We start from the raw sequence: 13,597 nt of genomic DNA on the forward strand, positions 1-13,597 counted from the left end.
CCTGCTCTGGGCAAGGCTGAACAGGCACAGGGTGTGTTTTTCAAATACATGAACCAGCAGCATTTCTATGAGGAAATTTTAAATCACAGTTAAGAAAATAAAGGAAACATAAATGAGTCTAGTTACATTTTTCATTTTCCTTTTCTTCACAAGTACTTTCACATTCTCATTTGGGAAAAAGCTTTTATCCAAGACCCTAGCACTAACTTCTTTAATTTTCCTTCATATTTTGTTGGCAATTTATAATGAAGGTGAGTGTCATTTGGCACAAATGAATATCCACTGGGGCCAGCAGTAGCCTTTGTTCAGACCCTGAGACTTGGTCCCAGCTTTGCAAGGCAGATGGGGCTGTGACAGAGGGAGCAGCGTTGCTACTTGACTGCCTCTGTCTCGCATGACACAGAATATGAGCAGGGTGTTGGGCAGTGCTGGTGGAGCTGAGGGAAGAGTCTTTGAATCATCCTTAGACTGGTCTCCTGTTAATGACATGGTACAGATAGTATATTTAAAATCAATAACCATTGCCTCTGTATAGCACCTCAATTTGTCAGCTCACAAGGCAGACATTTCAACTTTTCTGTGTTGGTTAAGCTGGAGTATAAATAACTGACTTTCCAAAGATTATCGATATAGCCCCTATTAATTAAATAACAGAAGGTGAACTAGGCAGGCAGAGGTGGTCTGGGGACTGGGGCATTAGCCCAGCATGAGAAATACACCAGAAGAGTGTTAGTCTGTTTCCTGCATAGCCTTAAGCAAACCACTTACCCTGTTGTGTCCTGTTTGACCAACCTGGACAAATAATCCTTCCTTGTTTCATGAGCAGGTCTGATGTAAGGATAAATATGTCAAAGATGAGAAGAGTATACAGTCTGTGTAACATGTGTACATATCTGACAGTACAATTACAGTTGTGAGAGTTTTTTGAACTTTGCATGGTCTGATCACCTTACACCCTCCCTTGAAATAAACTGGTTTACAGTCACAACATAATTTTATCCAGTCTTCATGAAAATATGATCACAAGATTTGTCTGAATTTTTTTCCCAGCACTGGTCTGAAGTAAGAGAAAGATGTACAAGGGGAAGATGAAGCTATACACGGATGCATTTCTAACTGACTGTTACAGCTCCTGGATCAGATTCTCAGCTGATAGAGCTACAGGGTAATTGGATTACCATTAATAGAAATCTCCTGATTGACACCAGCTGAGAATCTAGTCCCATCTTTTAGAATCAGAGGCTTTTTCAAAGGACTATGATACCTCTTAAGTTTTTTCTGGCTATTTGTTACGAGATGTAACGAGAAATAGAAAGAGCTTTAACAGCAAACTTCTGAGCTTTTCTGAATTTAAGTTTACTCTTGCTGTAATATCGTTTTTTATGTCACAACTAGACTGCAGATCGAAAGGCTGACTGTGTCAAGGGAATTTGGTGTTTTACATTTAGAAGGCACATTTAATGAATTATGCTGCCCCCAGATAACCCCTATTTCATTTGTATATAATGCTCAGGGCTAAGGATTGTCTTCCGGATCCTTCTCAGATGTTAGGCAGTACGATTCATGAACGGTCACATTACTGCTCCCATCCTTACTTCAGACTCAATCCTGCAAGTGCTGAGTGCCTTAACTCCCACTGAGGACATAAAATGGCTTTAATACTAAAATAATCTTAAATTTATCAAAGGCATAAAGTTCAGAGTGAAATCAAATGCTTAACTTTTTTCTCTATGTGGCTAGTGGGCAAAACATATTATGTAAACATGACCTTTTAGTAATTTAATATTTAGTACTTTTTATATTAGTAACTAATAGCTAGATATTTTTAAAAATGAAAAGTACTCTAAAACAATAGATTGCCTATAAATAATCTGTCCCCTTAATCCCTGGAGATATTACTGACTCAGCTTCCACTAACGGTCTTGTCAGTTTGCAATTCCACATCTTCAGAAGGGGAGATACAGACCTTTAACTTGATGTTGGAAACGAAATGAGAGGAATGCACAAAACAGTATATGGGTAAATGGAATGCTATTGGTTTAGGAAGAAACTATTTTATTACTTAACAGCCATGCAATGTAAAAAACCTGAACAACTAATCAGACATCAGGCTTCACAGTGCAACTTTGTTGTCTTGTCAGGGTCAGCAAATGATTTCTTCCCCCTCCTCTCTGTCAAGGCACTGGTATCATTGGCTCCATGCATTATGGAAAGTAGCACCTCTCCCTGTGGCATGACAGGATTGTCAGTAGCCTCTGGAAACTGGGCTTTACCTCCAACATGCCTATATGCTTCACATCATACATCCCAATTTGTGTTTGCTTTCATTTTGATTGTTTTTAAATATGTAAGTGATTTGCAGCCTATAAATGAATGTGTGCATTTGTACGTCTGCGAGATATCAGACCAGATGAAAAGTTTCTGCTTTTTCTCTGTGAGATTAAGTAGGTGTATGAAAGCCAGTATGTCAGGTCTGGCTGCACGGACCTATCAGCTGAACTTGCAAGCCCTCCAAGTGGCTGGACCTTCATCACGTCTGTATAGTTTAGCTAGTACAAGCAGTACCCTGTTGCAGTTACACATCTCTGTAAAACCAATGAAAATGAACTAAATCCACTCTGAAAATAATTTACATTTTTTTAATACAAAATGCAATGCAGTCTTCTGTAACACTTCTGAAGTTTTACCTGAAGACTGCATTTGGCCTCTGATTCCTATCTGCAGCACCCTGTGGAACAGTGATGTGTTCAAACACTGTCAGTCTGAGCCTTTGCGAGGAAACATGGGCATAACTTCAGTGAATACAGTATATATCATTGCCTACAGTGGAAATGTGTTAATTTAATTACCTGAGGACCTGCCCTGTGTTTCCTCAAACAGCTCTAAGTACTTTTTCTCTTCTGTTTTAGTGTGCTTTTGTTATATGAATGAACACTAGAAGAGAAGAAGATTGCAAAAGTTTTTGTATCATACTCCAAGAGCTCTCCTTTGAACTGGTGGCAAAACTCTCCTTGTCAAGAATGGAAGTAGGGCTGGGCCTGGAATGGGGTGTTTTCACAGGATTTCCTGTTCCCTGGGATTTTGTGTGAATCACTAAACATTTACAGTTGATATGGTAATTTTAAGAAGAAATATCAAATCCAAGTATTAGAATAGGAAAGCAATGTTTTCAAGCAGCACTGATGATTTTTTCTACCTGTTTTCCACTTACATTCCCTCTTTGGTGGACCTACAAAGTAAGTCATTTGACCAGCAGCACTTGTTGTTGCTCCAGGGCAGAGAGCATAGGACAGAACCAACATGCACTCTGTTGCCCGTGCAGCATCCAAGCAAGACAAGCTGTGGAATAGAAATAAACAAAACTTTCTGAAAATCCAGAGTTATTTTCTTCTCCAAGGACTTTTTCATGTATTCGCACATCAAACAAACACTGACCTGATGTGTTAGAACTGAGCTTTTGGCATCAGTATCAGCAGAGGATGTAAAAGAACTCTGCCAAGGCCAGCAGAGCTGGGTGCCTCCAATACAGCAAAGTCTCTGTAGATGCTAAATGGCAAACAGCTGCTCTTCAATATCAGCAATGGTGCATGAAAAAACCTGAGGGAAACTGCAGGTCTCTAGCGTTCTCCTCTTTGTTATTAATATTGACCTATCTGCCTTTCAAGGTAGGAATTCATGGTGTCCTTGAAACAATTTGTATCAGGGCAAGGTATTTTTTCTGACATAAGGAAACTGGTTGCAAAAGATGTGCCTGAAGTTCCTGCTATCTTCCACCTTGACTAGTCCTAGCCAAGTGCAGACGAAACTTTGTCAGGAAAGTTTCAGTGTTGGTGAAGTTGCTACATCAGACAGCCTTAGTATTTGTTGCACGGTATGTTAATTGGATTCAACCTCATGATTTTTTCCTGCTGGTGGGTATATTCATTTACACATAGTCAAAGACTTGGATACAGAGGAGAGAGATGAACTTAAAATGGCCAGATAAAGAGCAGTCTTGTCTGTGTATACCCCATTTAGTCCAAAATTGGTTTTGCCGATGACTAGAAGATAAGTTTAGTTTGGAAGCATGAAGTGGTATTCACAATATTGTTATCATTCATCTGTAGAGATTCCTTATGAGTAGTAAAGACTAGTCACTTTGAGCCTGTGAGCTTAGATGCTAAGGCAGTGAGCCCAACCTACAGATACCGTTAGCTCGCTGTTGAGTGTCCAACAAATTATTACACACTGATAATGTGATCTCCAAGTTGCACAGATAGTCTTTGAGATTGTGTCTCAGAGTCTTTGCTCTCTTTACCTAAACACTGCGTCTTTGTGGAAAGACGATGCAGCACAGTCCTAAGGCCTCAAAAGGATATGCATTAAAACTTGTAGATCCACATCTCAGGGGAAAAGGGGGGTTTGCACTGCATACAGTACACATGTAAGGAAATGATCAGCAGGAACTGAAAGTGCTTTTTTATCCTGTTTAGGGAGGTAAGTCAGCGATAGCTGCATTGTAGCAGCACACCTTTATTCAGGCAAATATGAGGGCTCCTGAGTCCTAATGAAACAATTAGACTATACGGTGTTGCTCTGTCTAAAAAGGAACAGCTTTAATATGTTTTTGAATAACCAAAACTTGCATTTTTTTCTGCTGATGTGCCCAGGAAGTTAGTGCAAGACCATATATACACAGTTATGTAAACTGCAGACATGCAAGCCCCTACCCAGTCTGCCCTGATTCCCCATGTAGATGCTTTTAATCTTTAAATACATGATACCTTATTCCACTCCATTCAAGAGATGTTCTTAAGACTTGTGTTGCTATGACACCTGCCCCACTCTTCTGATGGCAGTTTTCTTCTCCTAGCTGGGGCAGTAAACCCAAATGTGGTTCAGTTCTTCAGCCTCCATCAATAGAAGCTCAGCTCATTAAGACAAATCAGCCTTCACTGGTAATGTCAATGAACGCAGCTGGCTGTGAAGGAGGATGGTGGAAGGGTGGCCATGTTCTCCTTTCCATCACCACTGGAATATGGGCCATAATCTCCAGCAAAAGGACAAGGCAGATATCAGGGACACTGGCCCCTTAAACTTCCCTCAGTGAGTGCTGGCAGAGGCCACCTGAGCGCACCCTGAGGGCTCACCACTCTCCCTATGAAGAATGAGTGCAGACAGCTACTGTACCATCAGTTTTCATCTCGCCTTACCACATGCTGATTTCCCCATATAAACACGCCTTTGGCTGCCCTTTAGAGTCTGCTTGCTCCAAAGGTATTTTTTAGTCAACTTTAAAGATGTGAGGAGTAAGAATTTGCAACAAAGATCCCCCCGTTATTTACAGAGACTGCTTCTGGACCCTGACCATATTAAAAAGCTAAACAGAAAATCTTGCTGACATCTGGGAACCAAAATTTTTTGGGTCAAGCTGATTTGTGTTCACTGCAACCTACTTATATTTAATTAGTCCATACTTCAGGGCTGCTGTCAATCAATTTCCTCTGAAGATTGGCCACAGATGGATTTGCGGTGTTGGGGGAGGTGGTGGATGATCCTGGCACTATTGAGAAAGAACAGGTATTTCTTTAGTATGTCTTTTTCACACTTTCAGGGTTAAACCTGTCACCAGACTCAATAGTAACAAATTGATAGTTTCATAACTACACATTTCAGGATGGAATTTTACTTCAGAAATATCCATCCTCCTCTGGAACTTGGGGCATGGCCCATGGTGCCATGACTTCCTGCAAAGATCTGGAAACCACCTAAGAAATTCCTGCTTCATCCAAAATATTGGCAATGCCTTCTATTTCACCTCTTCCTTACCTGTGACACCATTTTTGAGGTTTAGAATCATTATAACAATTGTAAGGTCTGTCATTCAAAGGTCTTAAGGGGTGTTTTATAAATTTTGGTGAGTCTATATTACTGGAATGCCTACAGATGTAAGACACTGAATTGCACAACACACAGTTGGTCCCTTTACATTCCAACTTTTCTAAATGAACATGAGCTCAAAGAAGAACCTGGGAGGCTCTTCATCTTTCCCAAACTAAAAGGAGCTTAAGTTCTAGGTTTAGAGTATGTCAGACAAACAATGCATGCAGTTTTATTTACCATAGCAAATGGACAGTTTTTCATTATGTTTTTCATCACCAGGTCTTTTCCACTAAAAGATCTCAAAGAAGCAGCCTATGTTATAAATAGTAGAGAAAAATGGTAATCACGATGTTGTCTCCTGCTTCCAAATGATGATGTGCAAGGCACATACATAACTTTTGGCAAGGATCCATTTGTCAAAATAAAAGAAGCCAACTGTGTAAAGGGAAGAGACGATAGATCTTGACAAACTTGTAGATGCTAGCAAAAATGTAAACAAGAGGTTGCTGTGACTGATGTATTAATGTAACACTGCCAGAGTACTAGCTTCAAAAAATTAACAACTGTTGATGCTTTTGTGACTAGTCAAAAGAGCAAGTGTCATGATTTCTGCTATGTTTGACATTTTCTATAGTTTCTACTCAATTTTAATCTCTGTGTAATACTCAATACTCAGCTTTCTACAAGAAAGACAGAATAAGTAAGATTCCCACAAATGGGATAATACATTTGAAGACAGCTGACCTAAGAAAAGAGATAGCAGAGATGAAAATTTCTTGACATTTTTATGAACTCATCAGTTTTGCCATTTAATATATAAAAAGAAAAACCTATTTCCACTGATTGATTACTTTAATGAATAAATGTACTCAATGATTTGGTGGCTTGAGTGGATTAAATTTCCCTTGCTGGCAGGAACTGGCCTTAAATGAAAGTGTTTTGAGGGTTTATTCATTTTTCCCGCACCAAAAAAAAAAAAGATAGAAAATCAGTCTGAATTTCAAACCACTTTGATCTTTGTGTATATTTTATAAACTATTGTCTGAACCTCTGTGAGCTCCTGTGAAGTAATACCCAATTACAGTCCCACAGATAGTGAGCTCAAATAATTCCGAACCAGATTTTTCACAATGTCACTGATGTGTTGAACAACACCCAGCATCTTATAATCATAACATTCTTCTTTTGCACTATACTTCCTTGCTGTAACCAATTCAAATACTCATCATCACATAAGCCTCACTCCTCATTGTCACAAAATGCTTTCCAAAACACAGCAGTAAATAAACAGTTGGTTAAAAAAAAAAAAAAAAAGGCTGCATTGCCAGGCATGGTTTTGACAAGTTTTGTATGGAGACAGGAAGAGAGACTGAAGATCACTACAGGAAGCAACAGGGAAAATGAGAAAAGGATAGCTCGTTACAAAAGCCGAAATAAAAAAAAAAACAAACAAACAAACAAAAAAAAAACCACAAAACCAAACCAAAACAAAAAACCACCCTGGAAAAGGAGGAACTGTGATTTTGCGGAGGTGCTGGAGGACAGGACAATCTTCTATTTGCAGCCCTGTTTTCTTCTGGTAGATCCATTACCAAACTCAGGGGTTATGGTGCAACATAACCTGAAGTTCTTAAACTCATAAGGTTTGTGTTTAATTCTTCCTGCAGTCCTGAGTCAGGCATCATGTGACATCTCCACACTAATATAGATTTTCCTTTGGGTGATGTATGTGCTAATGTCAAACAAACACACTTGCCAAAAGCTAAATGTAAATTTCTTCTCACAAAGTCAGCCTCCCACAGACAGAGTTTGTGTTCGCCTGGATCTATAACATATATTCCAAACATTTTATCTTTATGAAAGTTGCTTTACTGAAAAAAATGCATTTTAAAATTTATACAATGCATTGCTTTATTTACGATTTATATTTTGAATATGCTTGTTTACTTTGTAGATTCGTGTCTCCAGAAATACAAAGTTGAAAGACACTAGTAAAGAGAAACAGATAACAAATGAAGAGATATAACATTTATATTCACTAGCAATACTGGCTTCAAGGGGCTTTGCCGCAGATAAACCTTGTGATTGCATGTATACAAAAGAGAACTCAAACTGTGGCGTCATTTGCTCCATGTTTTCCCTTGTCTGGATGTGTCCTGATGTTCGCTCCTGTTGTCTTTATGCAACTTGTCTCGAACCACATTTGCAGGAAAAAGGGTTTGTAAGCTTTCCTTTGAGGCCGGCTGCCACTCAGTGAAGGACCCTCTCAGCGTTCATGTCCGTATAAATACACCTGCCTATTCACGGTGTCAAGTCTGTATTACTTTTTTCTCATTTTTCTGTTCTGAAGCAGTTCCTAGTGTTATTGAATGGTTCCTCATTGACTCAAAAAGATCTAAAGAAAAATGTGCTTGTGTGTAGTATTTGATCATTTCTGTCCTGTTAGAGAGAAAGTAGAGATGCACTAGGAAGTGTCAGATGGTCAGATTAGCAACAATTGAAGCCTGATTACTCTTTTTTTTATTACTGATTTAACTACTGCATTCTCTAAATGCTACAGGATGCAATACTGAAGGCCATGAAGGCTTTTCATCTGGGAGAGAAGCATAGAGTCAGAATTCTCTCACAACAATTCATAACCACAGTGCATCCGATACACAGAGATATAGGCAATACCCGCCCTGGAGAGCCATCAGGGTTGCTATTTCATGAGACTTGCCTCCAGAACAAGGTGTTTCTCTGAACAGCTCTGCATAACCATGTAGTCAGTGCAGACGGACAGAATAAAAGAGGGGGCAGAGGAGCTGCTGGGATTGGCAACTAGTGATTCAGAATGGCGCACAATGCATCAGTACAGCATCCAGGTATGGGTTTAACCCACCTCAGTATGAAACTTTTTGGAACTTAGAAAACCATTGTCTTTAGAGCCACTTATAAACTGAAGTTTAAATGTCCTAGTTTCTAAGTATGTCTGTTTATTTAAACTGATATTTTCCCACTTCTCAAGAGTCCCAACTATTTTACTAGCTGACTTGGTGAATAAGGCAATTGAAGCTACATGAGCATCTACTTCTCCATAATTCTCAGCTGATACAGAGCCGCATGCAGTAGTAGTTTACTCTAGAGAAAAGTCTAGAAAAAAAGCAAGGTTTCCACCATTTGTTGTCTAGAGATGTGCAGAGTAGGTTTAGATGAACTGGCAACAAAAACTATCTTGCTTCTATGAAAGTGCTCTAGCCCTGCAATAGATAAACTCCCTAGAATCCTCAGTACAAGCTTGTTTTATTTGTGCTAATAACTACAATAGCATGAGTCTGACTGTAGAGTAGTCGTGTCCTTAAAATCTGGAGATTAATTTATAATTAGATCAGAAGAGGTGCACCAATTCAGGAATTCGCATGCTGTAGTAGAAATCCTAAATGCATCTGATTGCAATTCAACACTGAGGAAACTTTTTGTTTGAGAAAAAAAAACAACAATTGGTGACAACTCATGGCATTCCTGCAAATATCACTAGTGGAAAAAAAAACTATTGGAAAGACTATTTTAAAAATGTGCTTTACTCTTAGAGCCCTGTGAGACTCACCTATGACATTAGCATAATCTGATAGTGATATGACATCTCCTTTCAAATCCATCCTTTCCTCAAGGACATGAGGAGAGGTGAAAGCTGACAGCATTTCTGTTACACTGACAGAGCTGTGGGTCAAGCAAGCACCACACCAGTTTACATGAGGGCTGAATCTGACCTTGTGTCACGACAGCTCCCAAATGATCCTACAGCAAGCACTGATGTATTCAACATTGTACATGCAGGCATCACAATGAGATCTCCACTTTAAGGGCAACGTTGAGGGCATCTTTCATCCTGGGGCAAACACAGAGCATTGGAAAGATGTTCTGCTACAAAAATTTTGCGACAAGCTGCCATCATCTCCTGCAGGGCAAGTACAGGAGTCTACTGTTGAAGACAAGCCATCAGAGCCTGCCTCAGGTGCTGACAGCGCTTCTTTAACACATCCACTTCTCTAACACAAGCCTTATTCTCAACAACAGCTGCTACTGATCGAGCTGTTACTGATCGGGCATCTTCTCCTTGTCGGCTAAAAGGCAAAAGCAAATCTGTCGGAAACAACATGGCCTAGCATCTTGTGGGCAGAGGGCTAGATCAGCTTCTAGTCTGCTGACTGTGTACTCATACCCAGTACAGCGAGCCAAATGTGCTTTTGTACAGGCCTGAGGAGGCCAATTGATCTTTTGGAGTCAGGAGAGGAGGCTGTGGGATGAATGGACATGGCTCATTCCCAACCACCTGACCCGCCTGCCATCTAGTGTATGTTCAGGACATATTTTCAGCTCAGCGCAGCAATCATTGGAGAACAAAGAACAGAGTTTTCTGGACTAACGTGGCATGTTACTGATAGCGTATGCTGAAACACTTTAGCCTTTTCACCTCAGGACTCTGCGTTGTGTAACTAGGGCATAGCCCCCAAAAAACAGCTTGCCAGCAGCAACTGATTCAGTTACAACAATCATGTTTGTTCTCAAAAAAACCAGCAGACAAAACCCAGCACTTACTTAGCTATAAAGAAGCAGCAGATTACATTTTCAACAACCAAATGTACCACATTTACACATGATAGTTAAACTAAGTGTAGTGTTCCAGGTATACTACTTTTAAAAGTAGTTATCTGCTTCATCTATATAGCTGTCTCTCAGGAACAGAACTGCTTGTGCTAGATATGCACAGCCACTGAACAAACCAGTGGTCCTCTGCCACACTGAACCCCAGCATTCACATTAGTCTATCAGACATCAGTTTGTTCCCTTCTGTGACAAACAATCAGCCATTTACCATAACTCTTCACTTCTGTACACCCATCAATTTTGATTGCTTTTCTTCAAAGACATCTTCTAATTTAGAAGGCGAGTGAGTGATAAAGGATAGTTAATTTGACTTAAGAAACAAGGATGGAACTTAGAGTAGAATATGTCTCTATAGATCTCTCAGTAAATTTTCTGTGCAGATCTATATTTTCTTGTCTCAGGGAAATCAAATTTGTGACAATCAGTGCCAAAGAGTTGACTATTTCCATATGGAACAATAAAGTTACCTGGGCCTTCTGACAAAAAACACTTCAAAGGAACATCAATAAGACAGTTCTAATAGGCCATACATATATATGAATACATACACACTCTTTGTTGATTGGTCTCCAAATCCATGAAAAACAGTCAAAATTACTGTGGAATTATCAAACCCAAACTCACACCCATGTTCAACAGTTGTTTAATCTCAAAACTGAGTCACGATTATTCTGAGATCCAAATGCAGACATGTTTGCAACTGACAAAGTTCAGGGAACTCCAAGCTATGAACAAGCGAGTCAGCTCTGGGAACACACTAAAACAGGCACAGCAGCACGGGGCTAATTGCCTCCTACCTGGGCTACTTGGCTTTTATGCAGCAGTACAGTAATGCAGCTATCCTGCCTGTGAATCTGGCACTGCCTTGCAACTAAGATGATGACCTTAGATCACTGTAATGCCTGGGCAGCACCTTGACTTTCAGTCATCTTCCCTGGAACAAAAGGCAAAAAGAATTAAGTCAATTTCGTAATGGTCAGTGATGAATTCTGTTGTCGCTCCAACTTCCATGAATATAAACATTTACATATTTTGCTAAATTAAGACATACATGTGCATGAGATCAGTCTTCTCAGGAGTATAACAAGTCTGCCTTGCCCTACTTTTGCTGTTGCACTATCACAGCAGTAATATCACAACAACTTTCCCTTTCCTGTTCCCTTCAATATGCACTTAGGCTAAAATCAGCTGCTGGATGCGGGGACAGTAACATCTCTTAGTCATTGCCTGCAGAAAGGCTTCTAACTAGAAGTCCTTTTTTTCAGTGTAACCTAGTGGAAATGAGACAAAAAGATAAAATTATTATGCCTCTTAGGTTTAAAATACCACTTGTGAGTTTTCTGCCTGACACATGCAAGAGTAGTTAAATTTTAACACTGACCTGGGGCTCGTGTTTCTGTTATACAGCGTAGGGTTCAGCAAAAGAGGGAAGCTGAAGCAGAGGCGAAATGGCTGTTATAAGCATCATTCTTTTTGTATGTTCAATTTTCCAAGAGAACTTTGAAAAAAAAAAAAAAAAAAGAACCAGTTTCATCTTTGCTTCATTCAGCCACCATGGGAACCAGGAACAAGTCTGGATCTCTTAGTTTGGTTGCACTCATTTCAACGAGTGGAGTAACAGCAGCAAGGGCTCAGCCTCTTTTTTTTTTTTTTTTTTTTCTCCTAAGCTAAAGGAATAGCTCTGCTCACACAGGCTGTAGATCAGGCAGTATAAAGGGTATCAGTCACAAACATTTGGCCACTTTGTTGAATGCATTTAAAAATAAATTGTGAAACTACAGCAATGAAACCTTGCTGCAGCACTCTGCTATTAAATCTTTGCTTGGGGAATTTTTTATGAGGTTTGGATTAGGAAGGTCCTACTGGTCCTATTAGTGGGAAATAATGTGGTTCATTGATATTTTTATTTCAACAACTGTATAAAAGTGTCCATCATGCAAACCCACCTTCTTCACTTCCCCAGGGGAATAAATAAGCATTAAGGCTAATGTACTTCATTGTGCAAAGCAGGGACACAAAATGAAAAAAAGTGAAGAACGGCCTCTTTGCTTCTGGTTTGTGGCAGGGAGGGGTCTCCATGCACCGGGGCAGTGAGCTGAGGAAGGAGCGGGACACATAGCTATAACCTGGACGTCTCTGTGGAAGGGCACTGTGGGACTACAGCTGCTGCTGCTGAATATAAGAAGGTGGAAGGAAAACCAAATTCGGATTGTAACTGCAGTGGGTCCAAGGCACAGGGCAGAAAACATCCTCCATTTGTATAAAACATAGATTTGTATGTAAATATTCAACAATAACTTCTCTAGTAATGAATAAGAAATAAATTGCTTATTTGATGTATGATAAACCCATTATTTTGCACAGATGAGGCAGATGACACTTAATTTATATTGTCTTGCAAAAGCTTCAGACAATTAAGGGGAAAACTGTTCTGAGACTTATTACATTGACAAAATTCTGGTACAGCTAACAGCAATATGATTCACACAAGGATCATCTGGCATGTAAAGCTCTTTTTAACAGATACCAATGTGACATACATAAAGCTGTCAGGCTTTCTCTAAAGGACAGCATCCACTTCATGTTTCAAGTACCAAATTAATTATATTTGACATTTAATTTATAACCTTAGGTATTTTAGATCTGGAACTTGACTATGATAACAGCAGATTAGAGCAGCGCTCGTTTGACAGAATCGATTTTTCAAGTTATTTTCCTTGTGTGAGGGTCTTGATTCAGATTTTTGTGTATCGAGCTTGCGTACAGGACACTGATACCTTTAAGCAAAGTAAGCTTCTTTCGCCTTCTCCCCCAGCCATTCCATGGTGAATTATTTTGCACTTTGAAGCAAGTTTCTTCTTCAGTCTTAATCACAAAGCTCCACCTAATGGAGGGAGGGGAGAACTGTCCCCAGAAAAAGGAGAGAGACACGGCTAAACACCGTTACCGAGGGAAAAGTGCTACGCTACGATAAGCAGTTAAATCTCCTCCACCTAATTGATAAAGTCTCCCCTTCCAAGGACGTTAAAACTTTGAGGTGGGAGGAAAGCCAAAAAAAAAAAAAAAAAAAAAAAAAAAAAAAAAAAAA

The 13,597-nt window shown here is 39.6% G+C and overlaps 1 long non-coding RNA gene across 1 annotated transcript in view; it reads right to left on the bottom strand.

Annotated features, from left to right (window-relative positions):
• Positions 1-1,822: 1,822 nt before the first annotated feature.
• Positions 1,823-13,597, bottom strand: part of LOC113476313 — a 28,873-nt gene continuing 17,098 nt past the window's right edge. Inside the window, exon 3 of the long non-coding RNA XR_003397708.1 lies at positions 1,823-1,843. This is a non-coding gene — a long non-coding RNA (uncharacterized LOC113476313). The remainder of the gene's footprint in view (positions 1,844-13,597) is intronic.

This window comes from Athene cunicularia, assembly GCF_003259725.1.
Source record: "Athene cunicularia isolate RWA chromosome 2 unlocalized genomic scaffold, athCun1 chr2_part1, whole genome shotgun sequence".
Lineage (NCBI taxonomy): Eukaryota > Metazoa > Chordata > Aves > Strigiformes > Strigidae > Athene > Athene cunicularia.